This window comes from Phalaenopsis equestris, unplaced genomic scaffold, assembly GCF_001263595.1.
Source record: "Phalaenopsis equestris unplaced genomic scaffold, ASM126359v1 Scaffold000276, whole genome shotgun sequence".
NCBI classification, from domain to species: Eukaryota; Viridiplantae; Streptophyta; class Magnoliopsida; order Asparagales; family Orchidaceae; genus Phalaenopsis; species Phalaenopsis equestris.
Window position 1 is genome coordinate 1,579,670 of NW_018164718.1, and position 21,082 is coordinate 1,600,751.

Consider the following 21,082-nt stretch of genomic DNA (forward strand, 5'->3'; position numbering starts at 1 on the left):
CCATTTCTCTCTCTCCTTCCTCTCTTCCTCAATTTATGTTTTCTCTCGATCTATGTTCTCTTCACTTCCTCACCATCTCTCTCTTCATCTCTTTTTATTTCTCATCCTCTCTCTAACTTACTTTCATTTTTTATTTCTCTCCCGCTCTTTCTATCTCTTTCTCCCCTTTTATCCCTCGCACTCTCTCTCAAAGTCTTATCTCTCTCTCTTTCTTTCTCTCTCTTCCTTGAGAGATAAAAAGATGGAGGAAGGTTGGACAAATAAGAAAAATTATAGATCAAAATCAGTGGAAGGGTGAGTAAGGGAGTGAGTTAAAGAGAGATGGGGAGTAAGAGAGAGGGAGACAGGAAGGCAGGGAAAATAAAATGAAAGAGAGGGAAGCAGAGAGAGAGAAAGATAGAAAGCATTAGGGAGAGATAGAGAGTGATAGAGATGGAGGAAGTAAGAGTGTGAAAGAGAAAGAGAGGTAGAGACAAAGAGAGAAGAGAGAGTAAGAGAGAGTAAGAGAGAGTTTGTGTAAGAAATAAGAGAGTGAAAGAAATAAGAGAGTGAAAGACAAGTGAAAGACAGTGAAAGAGCAGAGAGAATAGCAAGATGGAGAGAGAGAGAGAGTTAGAGAGCTAGAAAGGGAGCTAAGGAGAGTGAAAAAAGTGAGACGAGCTGGAACAATTGAGGGCAAGGGTGAGGAAGAAGCAAAGTGAGTTCAAGAAAAGAGAGGGAGAGAGGGAGAAATAAGTTGTGCAACATTATAGAGATTTTGAGATAGAAAGCAAGAGTGAGTAAGCAAGAATGTCGGGAAGAGAGATATAATAAGAAAGAAAGTTGGGAAGTGAGAGAGATCCAGGGAAGAGAGAGAGAGAGAGAGAGAATGAGAGAGAATGTAAGAGATTAAGAGGGAGGGAGAGCGAGATTAAAAGCAAAAGGGAGAAGAGTAAGAATAAGCAAGGGCAGGAGAAATAAAGAAGACTTAGCGATTGAAATAGTAAGAGAGTACAAGCAAGGGAGCGAGAGAGAGATATAAAGAGAGGAGAAGAGTAAGAACAAGAGTATGGTAAAGAGAGTAAGAGATATGGAGAGAGAGAGAAAGAGAGAGAGAGAGGGAATAAGAGAGTGATAGTGAAAGAGGGAGGGAAGGAGAGAGAAATGTGAGAAAAAGTGAGAAACATTGAGGGAGAGAAAAGAGAGTGATTGAAAGAGAGATAGGGAGCGAGAGTGATAGAGAGCGTGTTTGAGTGATAGAGAAAGAGAAAGGTTGAGCAAAGTGAGAGAAAAGGGAGTGAGAGAGCGAGAGAGAAAGAGAGAGCAACAGAGTGAGAAGAAGAAATGGAACAAAGTGAGAGATTGAGTGAGAGAGAGAGAGTAGGAAAGAGAGGGATAGAAGGACATAGTGTGAGAGATTGAAGAGATATGGAGTGAGAGGGAGAGTAAGAGAAAAATATAGAGAAGTAAGAGCGAGGCAAGATAAAACAAGAGAAAGCATGCAAGAGAGGACAAGAGAATGATAAGAGATAGAGAGAGAAAGAGAGAGGGGAATGGAGAGGGAGAAAGGGAGAGAGAAATAGGGATAGAATGTTTGTGAGAAAGATAGGGAAGGAGGGAGGGATGGTGGGAAGAGAAAGGGAGTGAGTGAGAGAGACAGATTGGGGATAGAAGAAAAATGTGTGTGCGGGCGCGCGCGTGTTATTGTCAGTAGTTTTCGGTTTTTGTTGACTTTTCTATCAAGACTGCCGTCGGCGTCCCCTTTCCCTTTTCTAAGGCTGTATCTGATGATGAGTAGTGCTTCGAGGTTGTGTTCATCCTCAACCCCTTCCATCCTCCACCATCTCTTTCCCGCTGCCGTTGTCGCCTTAACCTACTGCAGATCACCAGAGACAGCCCTCCCGCTGTCTTCCCTGCAGTCCTGCCGGCCATCCAGCACTTGCTTGCCCCCTTGCCGCTGCCATCCCAACCACCCTCTTGTAGCTTCCGCAATCCCCTTTCCCCCTTACTGCTGCTTTCGCCATCCCCTGTCCAACCTCCCGGCCATAATCCACTACCTGCTTCGCTCCTCATTGCCAAAACTCTCCATTTCCCTCTCCTAGTTACTGTCGCAACCGCCTACAGCCCCTGCTACAGCCGCAAACTGTCCTCACCATCCCTTCTGCACCCCAATCTATTACTGTACTCAACCCTTACACTACTGCAGCCTTCCCATATCAGCCCCTGTTGCTGCCGCGAGCACCCCCTGCCAACCATCCCACCGGCTTCCAGCCAGGGTTCACCACTTTCTTCCTCATCCTAGGGTGTTGTTGGTGTTCGTTGTTGTTTATTTCCTGTCTAAAGAGTCTTCGTTGTAACCTTTTCGAATTTCAGTAATATTATTTGCACTTCTATGGTGGCTTGGGTTAACTCTGGTATCATACTGTATGCATGGCCTAAGCATTTGATAGAAAAATGGATCATGTGAATAGCTAGAAAGGCACAAGTGTGGTTGACACATCGTAGTAGGAACAAAGATGTCAATGTTAAAGCAAAGAAACAAATAATTCGGCTAAAAAAATTAACAATTGAATTAGGCATGATAAAGAGAAGCCCATACTTACCCTTTTAGAGAATTTGAGATTAATATCGAAGCCGGAGCCAGAAGTGTCTTCCGCCTAAGAGGGAGAGACAGAACCAATCCTGGATCAGGATTTTTCCTCCCATAGGGTTAGGCCAGCCCCTTAGGACATTCATTTTCATTATTTCAAATAGAACTACAGTTCTTTTATCAGCTTTAGTATATATATTGCTTAAAACCTATTTTGGGCAATTTTTTGCTTATTTTATGTAATTAAAAAAAAATTTTCTCATTTCTTTTCCTCATGGAGTGTTATATCCCTTTTTTTTTCTTTTCAAGTGGTGAGATGGGAGTTTAATCAGGATTAGATGTTGGATGATCCTCAATGCCCGTACCCCTACCTAGCCGCCGACCTCTTTTCTCTAGTTGTTTTCACAAAAACAACATCTCCTAAACCACCTATTTCTGATCTAAACAAATTTCTCGTCAAGTTTTTCCCTTTTTCACCAATCTAACAACCTCTCCATACGTTAAATCAATTATTATGCATTATCTAGGAACCCAAGATTGGTGTCATTGATATCAGAGCCATACAAACCCTGAATATTTACGAATTCATTAATCTCATATCCAAACTCTAAATTCAGATATCCCAAGCAATCTACATTCACAAATACCTAACCTCCACCCTAAATCATACACCACATCACCTTCGGCTAACACTTATTATTGTCATTAGCCGAAACCTGAATTGGGAAAAATCCACTTTGCCGCCAAGAAGAGATCCTTAAAAAGGTATTCAAGAGCTTACTATGGAAAATATGCAAAAAGAAAACCTCTAATTGTAGCATAGGCTCACTAATTTTGAGAGAGAGAACAATTCGTGTAAGTTCTCATAACAATACCAGTGACAAACCAAATAGATAAGAGAAAAACTCCTTTTCCCTGAGAAGTTTCAAGTGCTGAAAAACCAATTTCATGCCAATTCGACCTTAAAAAAAATAAAAAGAGGGTGATTTTGAAGTGAAAATTTACCAAATTTTGATGGTCATGTTGATCCAGAAGAGTTCATCAAATCTCTTCAGACCATGTAACATATCTTTGAGAAAAAACATTCTATCATATAGAAGAGTAAAGTTAATTGCAATTAAATTAATGAAGATCGCGTCTTTGTGGTAAGAAAATTTGAAGCATATGTGTTAGTGAGAGGGCAAGGACTAGATCATGACCTAATCATAATGAAAAGAACAAAAATAAGTCTTTATCAAACTAAGTGGGGTTGGGTACATAAATCCCTTTTCTCCATTGCGTCCTATTGAGTGTCATATTTTTCATTTAATTCTAATATGTTAAAATTATTTTTCATACAACATGCCTCAATCTTTTTAGGTCAAACTCTGCCTTTCTTAAGATAAGTCGAATATAAAACATCTACTCTCCTAATCAGATCATCAGATGATCAACTTTTAATATAACCAAACTATCTAAGACGAATCTCTCTAATCTTGTCAGCCACTAGAACTACACCAACCCTATCATGGATATATTCATTTTGCATTGTCTCGAAGTGTCAAGCCACTCATCCACCTAAACATTCTCATCTCAGCAACACTTACGCTGCATTTGTTGGGACTTTTGAGATCATGTTTTGAGCCAAAACGAAGGTTTACACGTTTGTTTACTGTTTCAGCCAGAATGACGTCTCGAACGCGATCGAAAAATTTGTGAATCAGCGGAAGCCAAAGGGAAACCACATCCCGTGGTTTGAAAATTTTCATTCTAAAAAGGCGCTGCGGGCCCTACAGAAATCCTCATTTATGGTTTTATTAATATATAATCCCCATCTAGAATGCAACGAGAGTCACCAACCGAAGTAATGGATTTATTAAATATAATTTCACGAATCCATTCCAAAGATTTAGAGCAAAATTGTGTCACTTATTACATGCATCCACTTTAGCATGGATTTATTAATATAATTTATGTCATTTATTACACGCATGTCACAGAATTCTTATCTAATATATTATTATTATTATTATTATTATTATACATACATACATACAATTATTATAATTAGATTAAAATTTTGCACAAAACTATAAAAAAATACATAAAATCAGTGACTTCTCTTTTTTAATCAATAATGTTTATTTTTCAAAGTTTATATTAAAAATTATATTAACTGCAACCAAAGAATAATATAATATTATTTCGTTTTAACTCCTTTCTATATATTTATTCACGGATAATACTTTTAAGACTGAATTTTTCAAACAAAGTAACTGCTTCCAAGTAACAGATCTTATACAGTAGTCTTTTAACTGAGATTTCGTACAGCCACAGCCGAGACAAACACACCATTGATTTTATTTTATGCTTCTCTTTTAAAGGTCAACATTTTGCGGAATAGAACATTACGGGCCTCACCACCATCTTATAAAATTTTCCTTCAAGTTTGAGTGGTACTTTTCTATCACACAATAGGCCTGATGTATTCCTCCACTTCAACCGACCAACTTGAATTCTACTAATAACATCTCCATCTATATCACCATCACTTTGAACAATACACCCAAGAAATCTAAAATGTTCTTAACTTTTAATGATTTGACCACCCATAGTTACAACTCTACCACTAGAGCTACTACTACTAAAATTACATTCCATGTATTTAGTTTCAGATCTATTCAAACGAAGAGCTTTAGACTTTAATGTAGACCTCCATAATTGAAGTTTTTTCTGAACTCTTTCTCTAGTCTTATCCACAGGAAGGATATCACCAGCGAAAAGCATACTTAATCGTGGAGTATGTCGTAGAATTAAATAACTTTCATTTAATGTGAGTTGGTGGAGCCAGAAGAATATTGTAGCACAATAAGTTGGAAGTATGAGATTATCTATTGGCAATGTGATGCAGTTACAATCATATTGGTTTTTGTAGGTTGTACAAACCTTAGTTCTGGTGCTTTCAAGGTGCAAAACACAATGCGACGCATAAGAGTATTTTTGCTTCAAAATAAAAATCACAAAGTGAAATAACACTTTTATTAACCAAAGTGCTTTTAAATTGTACAAGTTGTAAATATATTAATAAATTCATTGACAATAATAAACTTGGAGTATTTATGAGATGACCTAAAATGATATAAAACAAAAAAGAAATGTGATGCACATACTTAACTTGAAAACAAACCTCAATTTAAAACATTAAACGTTCGTTTAATAAGTTTGTTTTATCACGATTTAAATCCTGACAAATATAAATGCATTTTAAATAAAGAACTACGTTTAGTACATGCAAAATAATAATTACTCACCTAATTTTTAATTGATTTATTCTGTCGGTTAATTTTCAATCTTCACTTGCTTTAGAGTAAACCTATTCGCATAAATCATTTCCTTAATTATAATATTTATAACATGATACTGTACTACATTTCCAAGTAATTGACTGTATCGAATTTCCTCAATTATAATTCTTTCAAACTGCTAAATTTGAAATTTAATGTCTCTGATTCAATTATTGAATTTAAAAACATAATCTTCATTTTAATCTCATTAAAATATAGTTTTTATTAAAAAGTTGCATATTTCCTGTACCTTAGTCTTGTCAATCCCCTGGAACCACCTCCAAGTGATCAATTATATAATCGGCATTATCAATGTATTGATGTTCTCCAGCCAAAATAAAAAATATTTCTTCATAATTTAAACTCATTCCAATCTAAATAATTATGCAAAAATAAAAGGAATTGCAAGTAGAATTTTACCTCAATTACTTGTTTTATTTCTTATTCTTGCACATCTACACAATCCCGATCTCCTATTTAAATCATTCAATTTATAATTTTTTTATAATTTTTTTCAACTTTCAATTTTTACATTACTAAGTAAATTTTAATATTAGTAGTCAGTAAACATTAAATTGAAATAGACTTATCAGAAATTACAAAAAAACCTAAACTGTTTAACCTTCTTGATTTCAGTTCACTGGTTCCGTCTCCTTCCCGAACACGAGCCGTCGCGTGCTTGTCTCCTCTCATTTAGTTCTCTTTTGCACAATGTATACGACACCGTACATGAAGGTGATCAAATGTAACACTCAGTTTACAACAATTTGTCAATTAGAACAAAGTGTTTTGTATACTAAAAAAGGAAATGAATCGTCAGGACGTACAATTTAAATAGAGACAAAAGGAGGAAGAAAGAAGAAGCAGACAAAGAGCGAGAATACTCGCCTTCATGGAGCGAGCAGAAGGCGACGACGTTAATGATCATCTAACAAAGAAGACGATGTGTTAGGGCTCGATGAGGGTGGCAAAGCTTGAGATTGAATCTGAAGGAGTCGTCGAGCAAAGCAGACGAGAAGGGTGAACTGCTGGGCTATGTTGATGCACGAGCAGGAAAAGGAGGAAGGGACAAGCTTCACACAGAGAAGAAGCTTCGAACAAGAGAGCTGATCCCAAAGGCCTATTTGAGCTTGGTAAGATTAAGGTATTTTTATTTAAGTTAATTTTTAGAATTTAATGTAAATATTATTTAATTAATAGTTATGTATATATTTTATAATACGCAAATGATATAGAAATGAAAGATATATAATTAATCATTTAATTCACTACTGTAGATTTTTTTTCTACCGAAAAAAACTGATATAACATACAAGGAATCTTCTGAACTCAATGTGAGTACTTTTACTTCTAAATTATGACAATAAATTTATATTTCTTCTAAATTAGTCGCATTAGAATAATATTAGTTAGCATAACTTAATACTCCTATTATTTAAATTGATAATCTATAAATGCATGCCAAAGATTTGCATATACTTATTTATTACATATACATATTATATAAGAAAGATTTTAAATGTAATTAAAATGCAAATGAAATAATTCATATTATGTTTGCATGTGCATGTTTGGCTATGATAGAGTTCACTCCTTCATAGAACTAACTAAAGAATGATAAGATAACTGTGCACGTAATTGAAAAAAAATAGTAATATTAATGTGTCTTAATTATTACAATTTTAGATGGTATTCCTGTGATATTAAAATTAAATAGTATGATAAAATAAGTTTTGAAATATCTTGATTGATCATATTCATAAACATAAATTGTCAAATGCTCTTATATTGATTTATTAAAAGTTTAACTTGTATGCATATTATTTTCTTTTTCGTTGTGTTACTATAGTTTAGAAGTATGAGAATTCATTAGTTTTGGTTAGCTCATTATGTTTTACATTAACATTTCTGGCTAAAATATTGTGTAAAGATAATAATATAGGAAATTATTTATAAAAGATGCGCACACCTAGGAATAAGATTAATTTAACTGCATTATTTATTTTCTTTTTTATAGTGACATTTTTATTTATGTTTAGATGATTAAATATTAGTTATAAAAATGAAAAAAAAAACTTTGATTACCATTGTCCAACCATCTGTTCAAATCTTGAAAAATTCCAAGTCCCCGATCAAATCGTGACAAAAGTGGTATCAAAGATAAAATTTTGAATTAAGTAATGCAATCTTGATGAAAGAGTCAATAAAATAATTACAATGAAATTAATCATAAAAAATTTAAAATTTAAGTTAACACTAATTAAGTAATTATTTTAATTCAGACAAATGCAAAATTATAGAAGAGGATAATGTGGTTGGAAATGAAGAAGTACTACCTGCCATTATTGTGAACATGAATACCTGATCCTGATGATAGCGGTGATGACAGTTGATTCAAGAGTTCAAATCATAGCATAATGAAAGTGATACAGTTGATATTGATAAGTATTTGAAGATATTTTAATATTTGTGTTCACCTTTATTTAATGGAACTGAAGATCTGATTGAAGCAGAGAATTGACTGATGTGAATGGAGAAGATATTAGACAACATGGCATGTCCAGATGAAAGAAGAGCACCATTAGTTAATTTGTGCTTGATGGAAAAGTAGAAATGTGGTTGTGTGGGCCGCATCAGGACAAGTTAGGGGACATATCCAACGTGATGGTAAGTTGGGAGGATTTTATTGAACTTTTCAGAGAGTGGTTTGTACCATTATCCGCTCGGAAACAGATGCAATACATATTTCATTAGGTTGGTGCATGGAGAGAAGACAGTCATGCAATATGAACCTGAGCTCACTACACTTTCAAAATATGCACTGAGGTTGATCGCCACTACAAAGAAGTGTTACAAGTGTCTTTCCGGATTAAAGAATAAGATCAGACGACAATTAGTCACTTCAAAATCAATGAATACTCAGTGTTGGTAGAACGAGCTAGAAAAGTAGAGGTTAATTATCAACTCACTTAAAAATGTAAAGATGTGCAAAAGAGAAAGAGTAGGGATGAAGGAGATCAGATGATTCAATCAGACGGATCTAATATGAAGAAGCCTAAGTTTAGCTCAAGCGGAATCAGTAATAGCACGACTTGCAATACCACAGTCTCATGTGTCAAATGTGATAGACAACAAAAGGGTGAATATTTGATGGGCTCCAACACAAGCTACTGGTGTCATAAGTTTGGTCATATTGCGAGATATTGTCCATCACTTGGCCAAAAGTCCAATGAAGAATAAAAATCAGGTGGAGCCAAAAGTCTCATCACTTAAGAGTCACAGCTTCTGCTCCCACTTAAGGTAAACCGCAAAAGCTAGTTCGACCTCTAGTTTATGCCCTTACACATAAAGAGCACGAAGAAGTTGTTACCGATGTTGTTGTTGATGCTAATAGGGTCTACTGAGTGTAATGTTTTATTTCATTTTATAGGTGTGTCATTCTAGTGTATTTCTTTTTAGAGTGTATGTTGTTATTGGTTGCTATGTTACTTTTCTTTGAATGTGATCTTATCATGATTCAGTTGATTGGATAGTTAGTCGAGTTATCTTGTATCAAGCATTTGTCTTGTTATATCCACTTTTCATCTTAATGAATGACATTTAGACTTCTTAATGAAAATTTTGGGTAATTCATATGTTTCCTGCAATAAGAAGAGGCTTGCGGAAGATTTATAAATTTTGAGGAAAATTTTTGTGAGAAAGATTGTAACATTCGGCTTCCAATGATTCGTAAACTGGAACGAAGTGCTTCATATGCTGGAAAAGGAAATGAAGCGTCGAGACGTATGATTTAAACAGAGATGAATGGAGTAAGATGGAGAAAGCAGACAGAGAGCGAGAAGAATCAGACAAACTCATCTGAGATACGCAAGCATAGAATGAGTGATTTCTAACATGACCGAGAGGCAGAGAGAGTAAGGTGGATGCGAGACAAGGAGGAAGAGGAATACTCTCCTTCATGAGGAGAACCGCAGGCGACGACATCAATGAGACACGGCGTCTATGATCGTCGAATAAAGGAGATGGGCCTAAGGGCCCGACGAGGGCGACAAAGCTTGCATTGAAGTCGTAGGAGGAATCTTCAAGCAAAGTGGACGAGAAGGGTGAACCAAGGGGCTATGTCGATGCACGAGCAGACAAAGAAGGAATAGATTAACTTCACATAGGGAAGAAGCTTCGAGCGCGAGAACCAATCCCAATGGCTAAATCGAGCTTGGCATTTTTATTTTAAGTTGTTTTTTTAGAATGTAATGTAAATTTATTTAATTAATAATTTTGTATATATTTTGTAATATGCAAATGATAAATAAGATAAATAATTAATCATTTAATTCACTATTCTTAAGATGAAAAATAAATAAAAGTTAACCAACTTTTTGAAACATGAAGTTAAGACAAGGTACATAAAACTATACTTATTTTATTAAGGAAGCATAATAGGTTAACTATTAAATTCAAAAATTTAAAATCACTTAAAATGAAGCTTAAATTTATTATAGTTAACCTTCATATTATAGAAAATTTGTTGAAAATATAAATTAAATTGACAAAAAATTAAGAACTAAAAAAAATCAAAATAATTAAATTAAGACATAATACTTTATATTAAATTAACAGTAAATAAATAATAATAATATTTGAAGAAATAAATTTAAATTTTTAAAATAAAATAATGATTTATAAAGGTAAAATGAAGACAAATTACTTAAAATCAATAAGATTTAAATCATCATTAATTAATAAGAATACTTTACATATTTTATTATAGATTTTTTTTCTACTAAAAAAAAACTAATAGAACATACAAGCAATGGAATCTTCTGAGCTCAAGGTAAGTACTTTTATTTCTAAATTATGATAATAATATTATATTTCTTCTAAATCACTCGCATTAGAATGATATTAGTTAAGATACTTTAGTACTAAAAGTAGAATAAGATTATTATGTCTTATTATTAAATTGATAATCTAAAAATATAAAGGTAAATGAAGACAAATTACTTATAATCAATAATATTTAAATCATCATTAATTAATAAGAATACTTTGCATATTTTATTATAGATTTTTTTTCTACCGAAAGAAGCTGATAGAACATATAAGCAATGGAATCTTGTGAGCTTAAGGTAAGTACTTTTATTTCTAAATTATAATAATATTATTATATTTCTTATAAATCACTCCAATTAGAATGATATTAGTGAAAATACTTTAGTACTAAAAGTAGAATAAGACTATTATGTCTTATTATTTAAATGGATAATCTAGAAATGAATGTCAAAGATTTGCATAATTATAGTTATTTATTACATTTTCATATTATATAAAAAAGATATTAAATGATAAATAAAATGCAAATTAAATAATTAATAGCATGTTTGCAAGTGCAAGCTAAGTTATGATAGAGTTCACCCCTTTATAATATTAGCAGGAGAACGCTAAAGTGTCATGCACGTAATAAGGAAAAATATGATATTAATATGCTTAATTAGTAAAATTTTAAATGATATTTCTGCGACGGCTGTATATAAAATGACATTGATATGAAAAATGACATGGATATGAAAATGATATATTATGATATAATAAAAGTTTTGAAATATCCTAATTGATCATATTCATAAATATAAATTATCAAATATTCTTTATACTGATTTATTTAAAGTTTAACTTGCATGCATATTGTTTCTTTATATATGCGTTATTATAGTTTAAAAGTACAAATATTCATTGGCTTTAGATAAGTCTTTGTATTTTATACTAACATTTCAGAATTAAAAGTATGTAAAGATGAATAATAGGGAAGATAATATTTATGAAACACACGAATAACTAGAAATAAGATAAATTTAACTGTATCAATTATTTTTTTTATAGTGAATCTTTCATTTATGTGTGGATGATTAAATGTTATAGAAATTAGAAAAAATAAAATTATTAACACCATTTGACTATCTGTTCATGTCTTGGAAAATTTTAAGTCTGAAGCCGAGTTGTGACATCAAACTAGAGTGACACTAATCTAAGGTTGCTAGAAGGTGGGGGATAACACAAAGAATAATTTGGTAAGTTGTAGGATAAGAAAGGATGGTGATTTGATAATGTCAGTTGAGAAATCTAGGTCTTGAAGGCTAGACAACAAGCTAGAATGGGAAAAAAGTCAATCGATTGTCAACTTGGTAACGAAAGAGGTCGTCAAACGCTTGGAAGAAATCATCACATCGATTCGATCAATTTATAAGCACATCACCTCAAAGAAATCAAAAGATACAACACTCCAATAAAAAAAAATCTCCAAATAACATAAACTAAATAGAAGTATGACCAACCAATCCAAAAACAAAAACAATATATAGTCTCAAAACCAATTAATTCTGATACTAATTAAAATAATATTAAATTGAGACCCACTGTCTGGAAATAGTCTAACAAGTAATAAAAATCTTGTTGTTCGAGAATTCACATGATGGAGCCCGTTCTGCTCCGATCCCACAAACACGAGATTACAGAACTGCGAGCGAGACTACTGGATTGCAAGAACTCCTACAGCACTCTCTCCGGATAGAAGAGGCTTTGCCTTCTTGTCAAGAAGCATCAAAATCCACGTAAAACATCAACAAGTTAGCGACATTAAATGTAATAGAAATATTGTAGCCACCCTGTAAGTCAATATCATATGCATTGTCATTAATTCTCTTAATAATCCTGAAAGGGTTTTTAGCTCTAGGCTTGAGCTTTCCAAATGAACCTGCAAAAAATCACTCCTTCATTTTGATCCATAACAAGTCACTCTCCTTAAAAAGAAAGCTTTTCTGGGCTTATTAGCCCATTTCTGCAATTTCTCATACTCGACTAATCGCATCATGTAAGTTGGTTGATTGGTTGGGCAGCGTTGATCTTGGAATGAGGTCTTTAGCATGCTAGAGCTCCCTCAATTGTATTAAACCAAGAGGTGAACTATTGAACACATCTTGAAACTCACCAACAAGGACTGCCCTATGTTTTATATCGGCTCCTCGAACTCAACGTCTTCTAGGACTGCCAATGTTAGTTCTATATATGTTTCTCTCAAGCCATGTAGTAAGATAGTTTGTAGCACCATATTCTTAAGCTCTGTATGGATACCCATTACCTTAGACTTCTAAGGTATGAATACAATGTGGTCATCAGCCATAGAGAAAGAATGTGTTCTTGTAACCATCATGACATGTGAAACGGTCATACTGTCAAGGTCTGTCAAATAGGATGTGACAAGCATCCATAAATATCAAATCACACCACACCTGCTCCTCAAACTTATCTCTAATAAAAAACTCCACATCATTTCCTGTCAATTATAATCTTATTTCATTTCCTCAACCAAAGCAAGGAATAAGGTTGCGTGCGCTTCGTATGGCCATGTTTAACTTGACCATTTGGGTAGAAACCAAATTCTCACTAGTATTTGCATCTATGATAAGACTACTTGCTTTTCTCTTTACGGTGAAAAAAGTATGAAAGAAGTGGCAAAGCCAATCTTATTCTCTCATAAAGTAATTCTAAAGGACTCATTAGGCAGCTAGCATCTCTCATCAATTAGAAGTCGATACTCCTCTGTGACATGCTTATTTTTTCTCGAGTTAGTGTCCAATTTTTTTCACTAAGCATTTTTTCACTATTTCCTGCTCATCGAAAAAAATTACCCTCCTATTTGAAAATCATATGAAATTTGTCCAAAATTGTGTCGCTTTAAGCACTTCCTAGCTAGGAAAAATTTGCAAGTGCTAAAAGCCGCCACTTTTCTCCACTTTGGACTGATTTCTCCTCGAAAAGAGCCAATTTGGATGTTTTAATTGTTGTAATCTTGCTATATGATATTGAGGTTGAACTTTTCTGTAAAGTGTGGTGGTCCCCTGATGACGGTGTTGTTTGTCCACATTTAAAGCTAGAGTCTGTACATCAAATAAGGACCAACATGACTGCAGTTGCACCATATTAGTGATAGATGACTTCAAAACTCCAAGATACCTCGCCATCTTGTGCTCTTTTGATTCCATCAACTCACATTTTAATATAAGTTGATTGAATCCAGTCGTGTCATCTACAGAAAAATCTCTCTAGTGTATATTGTTTAGGAAGTGGATTTAGTAGGAAATTGATTGTGGAATAGCAAGGAAAAGAGAATGTGGAAGGACGACAATATTTGGAAGGGGATAGGAGGTTATTAGTGGCTCTCCCTAGCCAAGGAACGACAAGGTTCAGACGGCTACAAGATTCCACCACTTGTTCTAAACAAGCTACACATGTCACTTGCAAAAAGAATATGATATAACACTCAGATATCAGAGTTTAAATAAACAATAATGGGAAAAGTAAAAAATATTACTGAATCTAATAGGAAATTACAACCATACAAATTGAAATAATAAATAGTAACAAACACAACACACAACACGTGATGGTGATGGTGGTGGCGGCGGCAAGTTAGAGTCTAAGGTGATGGTGATGGTGGTGGCGGCGGCGGTTGTTGGGGGTTGGGAAAGGTGGCGGCAAGTTAGAAAAGTGGGGTAAGGGGGTCGGGCACAGCAGGGACACAGCAAGTGCTATTGTCCTGGGCGGCAACAAGTAGGTGGGTTTGGCAGCACGGAAAACAACGGTTAGAGAGGCTTCTAGGTAGTGCGGCCAAGCGGGAAGGCAAGAATGGTGGGGAAAACGGTGATAGAGAATGAGAGGAGAAGCTAAGAAAGTTGTACAGCTCGAAGCAGCAAGAGGGGATTGGGAGGAGGGCTGGGAGGTCAAGGACTGCAAAAAAACAACCGAGAGCCACTGTTCTGGGTGGTTGCAGTAAAGAAGTGATGCGGAGGATTTGGAGAAGGATAATCACCATCTCAAAAGTGAGATCAGCTGAAGCACCACTCGACCCCCGAATACAACCCTAATAGAGAAAACCTAAGATATTGTCGGTTGTCCCAAATAAACACACAATAAAACCTGAACCTAGATATGGAAAAAGGAAATAAATAGCACTAAAGTAATTAATAGTCCTCTCTCATAAGAAGGTAGTAATCCCCCTGCCAAAGGGTCGACCGGCCCTCCTATTCCTGAACTGAACCAGTCCAAGGCGAAACACGACAATATGCCGCACCAATTAGCATCGTGTTGGACGCCCACTTCAGTCTGTCGAGGTTTGGAGAGCTTTGATGGATGTTGAAACTTCTGGCTTCTCATAGTATGGTTTCGGGTCAGTGATGTTGAAGGTAGCTTGGCTGCTATAACTTCATGGCAAATCAATCCTGCAAAAGTTATTCCAAAGCACGCCCTGATAGAATAAGTATCCAATCTTTTTTGGCACAATCTAAACTAGAGTTGCATATAGACGTAGATTTTTACAAAATAACTCTCGAGCCATTAAATTTATAATTTATTTTTCCCATTCCTCATACTCGACTGGATGTATCTGATAAACAAATTCTCCTAGAAGAACTAACTATGAAATGTAATCAATGGCATGCTAGACCACTTTCAGTGGCAACTAACTAATAGGCAAATAGTTGTTCATGATGCCTGAAAATCTCTTCAACAAGGGTTATCCCTTTTCAGTTATTAGCTCGTTGAACTCACTATCTTCTAGAACAACTAATGATAATTCAACTAGTCTCCCTCATTAGCTCAGCTTAAATCACTAGCATATCTTCCTTGTCACCGGGAAACTGACTCCTCTTTGATGTCTTCACCCTCTCCTATATCATTGTTTATTTTTTCAACTGCTCCCTGCTCAGTGAAAGAGATCATTCTCTTGTTTGGGCAATCCAATTCAATATGCCCAAATTAGTTGCGCTTGAAACACTTTCTGGCTGAGAAAAATTTGGGAATGTTTATTGGTTCCGCCTATTCTCCACTCTAAATTTGTTTATCCTCAAGCCGGGTTGGCTTGGATGTTCTGCTAGGTGTACTCTTGTTGTTTGATCCTAGGGTTAAACAAGACTTGTAAGAGGTGACGATCACTCGGTGATGTTGTAACCAGTGATATCTCAAGAGCATATCTTGCCTATAATGTGCGGGTTATTTGCACTGCAACTTCATTTTCACATTGGGTCAAGTAGTGATTTTGCATTTTTCCTTCAAGTTGACGTAGGTGATTCAAATTGTACCCCCATAACAGCACGCACCTCTTTTACTTGATGGCAACTAGTTTTACCATTATGTCCGGTGGAATATTCACATATTCAAAGCCTACTCCACTGCCTGGAGCTACTCGAAGAACTCTTTGGGATCTCCAAGACCGTCATTCCAATAAATCCACCTTTTATTTTCATATCATAGTTTCTCCTCAGATATTCCATGTCAAATCTTTGAAATAGTAGTTCTTCATCCTTTCGAACTGACGAATCATCGTTGTGCTACTAGTGACCCTTCTAGATCCCCTCTCGAAAGTGATAAGTCTCTGTTGCAATTGAAGGATTTCCCGCTGCATATTTTCCATAAAAATTTTTGGGAAATTTCTTTGTAAATTTGTAAATTTCTCATAAGTGTCATTATGTCATTTTCTCCCGATCAAATTTCCGACAATTGTCACATCGATGACATAGCTAAGGTTTAGTTTTGGGGAGGTGGAAAAGGGTGTATGGGGGGGGGGAGGGTGTGTTGGGGGGGGGGGGGTAAATTTTGGGTGGGAAAGAGAATTTTGGATGGCTGATTTAAAAAAGTAGCAAGAGGAAGGGTTTTTTGGTGGAATTTGGGTTAGGTAGTGGTGGATTTTGGTAACCCAAGAATTTTGGGTGGGAAAGAGAATTTTGGATGGCTGATTTGAAAAAGTAGCAAGAGGAAGGGTTTTTTTGGTGGAATTTGGGTTAGGCAGTGGTGGATTTTGGTAACCCAAGAATGGGACTAAGGTTAGGTTAGCTCTGATACCAAATGATACAGGAGTTTAACCAAACAAAAATTAAAAAATTGTTACTTTGGGTGATCAAATTATTACGGTGTGAACGATTTAGATATCTCGGGTCTATTGTTCAAAGTGATGGTGATATTGATAGGGATGTTATTAGTAGAATTTAAGTTGGTTGGTTGAAGTGGAGGAATGCTTTGGGCCTATTGTGTGATAGACAAATATTGTTTATACTGAAAGGAAAATTTTATAAGACGGAGGTGAGACCTACAATGCTTTATGGCGTTGAATGTTAGCCTTTAAAAGAGAAGCATAATACTAAGTTAAGTGTTGCTGAGATGAGAATGAGTAGGTGGATGATTGGCTTTACACTTAAAGAAAAAATGTAAAATGATGATATCCATGATAGAGTTGGTGTAGCTCCTATGACGAACAAAATTAGAGAAAGTCGTCTTAGATGGTTTGGTCACATTAAGCGTAGACCATTTGATGATTAGATTCGACTTATGTTAAGAAATGCAAAGATAAACCTAGAAAAACTTGGGCTTATTGTATAAAAAGTGATCTTAATTTATTAGACCTAAATGAAAATATGACTCTAAATATGACACAATGGAGAAAAAGGAATCATGTAGCCGACCCCACGTAGTGCGATTAAGACTTTGTTGTTGTTGTATTATTACTGAAATCAAATAAGAAATTAAAACCATACAAACAGAAATAAGAAATTGCCACAAACATAACACACAACACATGACTAGGGTAACTCTAAAGAAGTGATATTGGTTGTTGGGGGTTGGGAAAGGTGGCAAAAAGTTAGAGAAGTGGAGCAAGGGGGTCGGGTACTGCAGGGGCATAGCAAGTGCTTGTTGTCCTGAGTCGCAACAAGTAGGTGGGTAGGCTGGCGCCACGGAAAACAACGATTAGACAGATCTTTGGACAGCGGCAACCAAGTGGAAAGGTTGGAACAATGGGAAGAACGAGAACAGGGTATGAGAAGAGAGGCTGGGAAGGCTGGACAAGCGGGAACCATTAAGAGTGGATTGGAAGGGGCGGCAGGGAGGTAGGAGCTGCGGCAAAACAGCCGGGTGTGACAGTTATGGGCGACTGCAGCAAAGGAGGGATGCGCCAAAGCATAACAGAAGGGATGCAGAGGAGTTGGAGATGGATAATCACCATATCGAGAGCGAGATACAGTCGATGCACCGCTCGACCCTTGGATACAACCCTAGAAGGTAAATCTAAGATGTCGGCGGGTGTCTCGAACAAACACAATCAAAATTGAAACCTAAACACAATAAAAGCAAATAAATTGCACTTAAGTAATTAGGAGTGGCCTCCCTCTCACAAGGAGGCAGTAATTCCCTTGTTAGAAAGTCGACTGGCTCTTCCAAGTTTGGACTAAACTGACCCAGGGTAGGACGCGATCCCACCAATGGGTGCCACGTTGGATGCCCACATCACTCCTTAGGTTAGTAATCAGATAGTACAGTATCCTAAATACTTAAAATAAATCAAAGTCTCCAAAAATAAAAAAATAGCAAAATATAGATAGTTCTCTCTCAAAACAACCCTAATTCTAATTCAAAAATTAAAAATAGGGCCCACATGGCTTGTTTGCTTGAGAAATCCCAAATAGGGAGTTTCCAGGCAAGAAATTTCCCGCTACAAATCATACACGACTAGATCTCATGCATCTCGTTGATCCCAGGAAACAAGATCACAAAATCCATGATTTTGCAGCATCTTGTGGAGCTGAGACAGCTCCCACATTATTCTCCCTGACTATGAGAGACTTCTTCTCTAAAAACATTCAGATCTCACTGTTTGTTGTTCTTTCTTTCGAAACACATATGGAGATTTCCAAAAAAGTGATTCACCACTCCTATCTAGTCATCTATCTAAGAGAGCATTGTTGAACTGAATTAAAACAGAGCACCTAGCTTACTCCATAGAACCTTCAAAAAAATAACTTAAAAATAGCTCATCTCCGTCTCAATTAATGGCATGTTGGACCTTCCTCAATAGTGGCAACCTAATAGGTAGACAATACAGTTACAAAATTCCTAAACCCTCTTAGCATGGGTTTTCCGATGTTCGGTTTTGATTCCTTAAACTCATTAATTTTTTGGTTGATTAATGCTAGTCTTGTATTTGCTTTCTCAGGATAAAAGTGATTTGTGATACCATATTCTTAAACTCTATATGAACGCATATTATTTCAAAGTCCTTCCATCGTCAGAATACAATGTGCTTCCCTTTTTTTTGTGAAATAATATGAGTTTTTATATAGTTCAAGATTTGAGCAATTGTCATGCTGCCAAGGACGACCTAATAGGATGCGACAAGCATTCCATATATACCTCAACACACCATACGTGCTCTTCAAACCTATCTTTAATAAAAACTCCACGAGGAATCTCCTGTCAACTAAGATCATTCCATTTCTTCAATCACAACAAGGAATATGATTGGGTGTTTTTCTGTGTTGTCGGGTTCAACTTATCAACCATTTGAGTGGACTTCACATCCTCACAATTACCTTTGCCTATAATAAAGTTGCACACATTTTCCTTCACAATGCAACATATATGAAAGATGTTGCAGCAGAGTCATTCTTGCTCTCTCATAGACTTAGTCTAAGAAATTCGTCCAACAACTAGCATCTCTCCCTTATTAGTTGGATGTTGATACTCCACTTTGACTTCATTCTCTCTTGCGTCATTATATATCTTCAAGTGCTCCTTATTCGGTGAAATTAATCACCCTCTTGTTCAAGCAATCAGATGCAATGTATCAAAAACCATGACGCTTGAAGCACTTCCTAATTGGGACAAATTTAGGAGTGTTGGTGATCTCCTTCTTTCTAATTTATCCTTTGGTGGGGTCCACTTGGGTGCTCTAATGGTTATACAATTTCTGGATGATCATGGATTAAGCTCTATCCGTAAGGTGATGTGGTCACCCGGTGACATTTACTACTTCTCCACCTTGAAAGCTGAAGTTTGTATAAGACTAATAAGACAGTAGCCACACTACATTATTGATAGATGGCTTCAATCTTTTAAGATATATTGTCACTGTGTGCTTCCCTGATTCCACAAACTCATATTTTAGCATTAGTTGATTAAATTCAATGGTTTACTCCTCCACAGAAGAATCTCTCTGACGTAGGTTGTAAAGTGTTATGAACATATCATATCGGTAATGTATAAGATGGTATTTGCGTCATATCTCCCTTTTTTTCCCTAAAGACTATGTGGTAATCTTATTTTTCTCTTCTCGTTGTCGATGACGCTTCAGGTTCTGCAATCAAGAGAAAGCATTCTTCCCGAATTTGATGGATGTGAATTTAACTTTTTTGTCCAGGGAAACATCTTTATACTAAAAAATTTGCTCTACTGTTTGGAGTCAATGAATTCATCAAGATCCAAATATCCGTCAAAATCTGGAGAGTAAATTTTAACTCCAAAATTATGGCCCATTTGATATTCCATGCTAAATCGTCAGGTATTGGTTCTTCATCATTGAAAACTTCGTGGTGGAAGAGATTCACATCCTCCTCTCAATCTGATGAATCGTCATTATGGCTATGAGTGACATCTTTGGGTTGTCCTCTCTCAAAGGAGACAAGCCTTTATTGCAGTTGTAGAATTTCCTGTTACATATCTTGCATACTAAGCTCATGAACATCTCATTAAAGATTTCTTCTTGGCTCTTACTGTAATAAAAATTTCAGATGAAAAGAATATGATGATTTAAGATTTAGGTGAGGATTACAACTAAATGATTGATGTGAGAAATTTTTTTATGGTGGCATTAAATTACGTTATATGAAATTTCGATTTGAAAGCAAGGAAAAAAAATCCTTAAATTTTTAGTGTTTATTGGGCTCTAATACCAAATGGCACTATTATAGAGTTCCTATAAGGTGTCAAAGAAATGGACTTAGCAAGAAAGTATTTGTGGAATAACAAGAGAATAAGAATATAAGAGGTTGGAAACGTTTAGAAGGGAATTGGAGGCGTTCGACAACTCTCAGGTTGAAAATAGCGGCAAAAATTATGAAACAGTGAGATACAAACGGAGAGAAGGTTTCATCACTTATTACTGAAATAGGCACACCACTTGCAAAAGAAAAAGAATACAACACTCCTTATAGCTTAAATCAAAGAATACAATCTCTAAAATAGATAAAACAGTAAAGTCTCTAAAAATAAAAAACAACAAGATATAAATAGTTCTCTCTCGATAAAATTGTAATTCTAATTAAAAATTAACAAATAAAAAAAGGGTCGATAAGGCCTGCCTACTTGAAAAATC

The 21,082-nt window shown here is 35.4% G+C and overlaps 1 protein-coding gene across 1 annotated transcript in view; it reads right to left on the reverse strand.

Annotated features, from left to right (window-relative positions):
• LOC110024836 (actin-related protein 2/3 complex subunit 4) overlaps positions 1-21,082 on the reverse strand; it is a 55,682-nt gene that overhangs the window by 13,408 nt on the left and 21,192 nt on the right. The gene's annotated exons all lie outside the window — the stretch shown is intronic.